Genomic DNA, 5,082 nt, shown 5'->3' on the forward strand with positions numbered 1-5,082 from the left:
AACAACAACATGAGTCCTGGTAGAGCATTGCAGGAAACACGCTGGACTGGAAGGTCTGGTTGAACCCCAAGGTCAGAGGTTCAAACCTAACAGTTGCTCCACGGCACTTACCACCACAACAACAGGAATCTGTGACTCAAAAGAATGGGTAATGATGAAGGCTTTGTAGGATCAGCACTGGACTGCAAACCAAAACCTTCAGTATGAGTTGTACCTCTATGTAAAGAAAACAAAAATCCTTACAACTGGACGGATAAATAGAATCACCATAAATGGAAAAAAGATTGAAGTTGTCAGAGACTTCATTTTGCTCAGATCAACCATCAATTCTCATGAAAGCAAATCTTCTGCGCAAGACCTCTTTAAAGTATTCAAGAGTAAAGATATCAGTTTGAGGACTAAAGTGTGCCTGACCCAAACCTCATATACACGTGAAAGTTGAACAATGAATAAGGAAGACCATAGAAGAATTGATGCACTTGAGTGTTGGTGTTGGAGAAGAATTAAAGATATCATACACTGATAGAAAAACAAACGAATCTGTGATGGAAGATTTACAACCAGGCTGCTCCTTAGAAGCCAAGATGGCCAGACTCTCATACTTCAGACTTGTTATCAGGAGGCACCAGTTCCTGGAGAAGGATATCATGCTTGATAAAGTGGAGGGTTAGCGAAAAAGAGGGAGACCCCAATGAGACGAATTGTCAAAATGGCGGCAACAATGGGTTCAAGCATAGCAGCAATTGTGAGGCTGGCCCAGGACTGGGCAGTGTTTCGTTTTGTCATACATAGGGTCACTATGAGTTGGAACCAACTCACAGCACTTAACAACAACAACATTTTGTACTAGAGGGGAATTGAGGTTTGAAGAGGTTAAACAATTTAGCTTTGGCATCCCAGCTACAAAGTGATGGAGCTGGGATTCAAACCCAACCTGTCTAATCCCAAAACTGTGCTTTTAACCATTCTACTCTTTGCACATGTGGCAGCTTCAGTATCTCAGATGAATGTGAAATGGTTTGGGTTATAATTTAAAGCTTAGCTTTATGATTTTCAAAAGCCTCCAGTGACTGCTCATGAGTAGAAGAATGAGTTCTTTTAGCTGTATTTAACTCTGGTCAAATAAATTTGAGAAACCCTTCTACTTTGATTCAGTATCAACTTGTTATAAAATTTTGCTGCCCACTGTGGGAAAGGAAGGACAAACTCACTAACACAAACATGTCGAAAAATTCTCCTTCCTGCTACATTGGACACTATTCAGGCTCTCCAGACTTCTACAACGAAGGCCTCAGGTTGAAGGAGATTTCTAGACCTAATTTCATAAGCTGGTGCCTGGTAGCATCAATATCTCTCTGGAACTCCCAGAGAACTTTCTTGTGGGTCAATTCACACACAAGAAAGCTTTGTGAAAACAAGTAGAGAGCTCTACTCTCAAATAACCCTCCCTCCACTTGCACCCCTGTCAGATTCTGCCATTCGTGAATGGAAGGCTTCCTTCCCACCCTAGGGAATGTGTCAGGCTGTCTGGGATGGATTCCTTAAGGATGGCTTTTTTTTTTTTTTTAAAAACCACCTTCCTTCTTTTGTGGCTGCATCTGACACCAGAAAGAAAGCGTTATGTTGAGTTCGAAAGACCAGAATAGAAAGCTTGAGTTAGAAGTGTTTAAGGAATGTTGAAAATGTTTTTTAACATGTTTATAAAAAGTGTTTTTATTTACAGTACATGCTTGTGGAGTAGGTGTGGTAACCATGGAGTGGTATAGAAAGGTAAGAGTTGTTGTTGTTAAGTGTTGTCATGTGGGTTCCAACTCCCAGAAACACTGTATAGGGTTTCCAAGGAGTGGCAGGCAAGTTTGAACTGCCGATTTTGTGGTTCAAACTGACCTTTCGGTCCAGTGCTTTATCCCACAGTACCATACCAGTGAAGAGTTGTTGATGTTGTTGTTAGGTGCCATCGAGTCAGTACTGACTCATAGCAACCCTGTGAACAACAGAACAAAACACTGCTTAGTCCTGGGCCAACCTCACAATTGTTAGTTACCACGCTTGAGCCCATTGATGCTGCCACTTTGCCAATCCATCTCACTGAGGGGTCTACCTCTTTTTCTCTGACCCTCCACCTTACCAAACATGATATCCTTCTCCAGCAATTGGTCCTTCCTGACAATATGTCTAAAGTATGAGAGATGAAGTCTGGCCACCCTGGCCTCCAAGGAGCACTAGGGCTGCACCAGAGTACCAAGTACTTAACTACTAATCCAAAAGTTGGTGGTTCAAAAGAAGAAAGGTCTGGTGATCTGCTTCTTCTAAAAAGTCAGTCTTGAAAATCTTATGCAGCACAGCAAGACAGGGAGTCACTGTGAGTAGGAAGCCACTGGATGTTAACTGGTTAGTTACATTTTGGACTGGGTGAAGTTTTCTTGGGTGAAAGTTTACAGAGCAAATTAATTTATCCAACAATTTGCACACATTTTGTTTCATGACACTAGTTGCAATTCCTCCAATATACTATTACTCTTCCTCTTTCCTTCCTAAGGAGCTACTCTGGTAGCGTAGTGGTTACGAATCGGGCTGCTAACCTCAGGGTCAGCAGTTCAAACCTACTAGCTGTCCACAGGAGAAAGATGAGGCTTTCTGCTCCCATAAGGATTTACAGTTTCAGAAATCCTGTACAGGGTCGCTACGAGTCAGAACCGACTCCACAGCATATCACAATAACAATTTCCTCCCTGGAGTCCTGGTGTGGCACTGTAGGATAAACACTGGACCATGAGGTCAGTTTGAACTGCACGATTGGTGATTCAACTCACCAGTCACTCCTGGAAGCCCAATACAAGGGTAGCTATGAGTCAGAGACGACTCAACAGCACTTAACAGCAACAACAACTTCCTCCCTGGGTTCCCCATTTCCATTTATCCTTCTTTTCTGCCCCCTCCTGCTTTTTGAACTTTGTTTGGGGGCAAATGCTGCCCTTCTGGCCTCCTAAGGTTGCTTGGTCATGGATGCTATTGATAACACAAAATGGCAGCGCTGCTGACTACTTCAAGGAAAGCCAATTACCTGGAGACAGGGTGTGGTAACCACATCAAGGTTTAATGCACAGGGGAAAAACAGGAGGCAGAAGGACTTAGTTTCTCCAGAGGAGAAAGGGGGAAAGGATTTACAAGGACTTGGAGCATGGGATAAAGATCCAAGGGCTTTCAGGAACGTCTTTATTGTTCTGCTGATCTGGAGTTGGGATGATCCCTCCCAGGAAATTTCTTTAATCCTATAACAGCCCTCAGGGTGGTGTTAGCTACTGAGTAACCTCATGGAGACTTACAGGCTACATTTAACTCTAATGACCTCTCTTTACAAGATGGAGTCTTGTTGCAGCTTCATTATTGTTCACTTTGTGTTGCTGTTGTTGTTGTTAAGTGCCGTCGAGTCGGTTCCGACCCATAGCGACCCTGTACAGGGTTTCCGAGGGTGTAAATCTTTACGGGAGTAGAAAGCCTCATCTTTCTCCCGCGGAGCGGCTGGTAGTTTCGAACCGCTGACCTTAAGGTTCGCAGCCCGATTCGTAACCACTACGCTACCAGAGCTGTTAGGGGTCCTTTAGTCAGATCCGACTCTGTGATCCTGTGTACAATGGAATGAAACATTGCCTGGTCCTGTTCCATCTTCATCATTGTTGTATGTTTTTTGTTTGTTTGTTTGTTTAAAACTTTTTTATTTTGAACTGAGTCAAGGCTTACCGAACAGAGCATCAGTTTTTCATCAACAAACCATATACTTTGTTTCATTACAACGATTGCAATCCCCTCCACTCCATTAATCTATCTTGTTGTGTTATGGTGTTGGAGGAGGAGACTATTGACTGCCAAAAGAACAAACAGATCTGTGTTCCTGTGTTGGAATAAGTACAAGCAGAATGCTCCTTGGAAGCATATCATGTTTGGTAAAGTAGAGTGTGGGAGAAAAAGAGCAAGACCCCCAACAAGATGGATTGACATAATGGCAGCAGCAATGGGCTCAAGCATAGCAACTATTGTGAGGTTGGCACAGGACCGGGCAGTGTTTCATTCTGTTGTGCATAGGGTCATTATGAGCTGGTAGCAAGCCAATGAGACACAACAATAATAACATTCATTATAACTCTTGCATTCCTCCCCGTGTCTTCCACTACCTTCATCTTTCCTTTACCAACCTCCCTCTTGTATGAAGTCACTGTGTCAATCTGTTTTGTTGAGGGTCTTCTTTATTTCGATGACCCTCCCCTTTTCCTAGCATAATGTCCTTCTCCAGGCACTGGTCCCTCCTGACAACGTGGCCAAAGGACATGAGGGGAAGTATCACCAGCCTCACTTCTAAGGAGCATACCGGCTGCACTTCTTCCAAGACAGATTTGTTTGTTCTTCTGGAACTCAATGGTACTTTCAATATTCTTCACCCGCATAATGACTCAAAGGCATCAGTTCTTCTGTTTTCATTATTTATTGCATGCATATGAGGCAATTGAAAATACCAAGACTTGGGTCAGGTGCACCTTAGTCTTCAAAATGACAACTTTATTTTTTAACACTTTAAGAAGGTCTTTTGCAGCAGATTTGCCTAATGTCCTTTGATTACTTCTTCTTGTTTAAACTTTTTATGAATGGAGTGAAGGTTTACAGAATAGATCATCAGTTTTACATTCAGAAAATCATATACTTAGCTTCATTACAATGATTACAATCCCCTCCATGTACCTTCAATATTTACCTCTATTCACTTTAACTCTTTTTTCCTTTTTTGGCATTTCAGTACCTTTATTGAAAGGTAGATCCCTTAATCCCAAACCATAATGGTAATTTTATTAGGTTATCTCTGCCAACTGAAAATTAACACTGATGTGTTCAAATATTGAAATGTATCAATCACTGGGAAAAACAGAAAAGTTACACACAAAACACAGTTTAGAAAAGTTACAATCTACTGTGGTTCTTTGGCATATTTTTCTGTGCATATTTATCCATAAATATCTGTTACCCAATGTCAAAAGTAATCTGAATTGGTTACAACCATTCTGGATAATCTCCAGCTACACTATGCATTGA

Source organism: Chrysochloris asiatica, unplaced genomic scaffold (genome assembly GCF_000296735.1).
Source record: "Chrysochloris asiatica unplaced genomic scaffold, ChrAsi1.0 scaffold00047, whole genome shotgun sequence".
In the NCBI taxonomy this organism is placed as follows: domain Eukaryota; kingdom Metazoa; phylum Chordata; class Mammalia; order Afrosoricida; family Chrysochloridae; genus Chrysochloris; species Chrysochloris asiatica.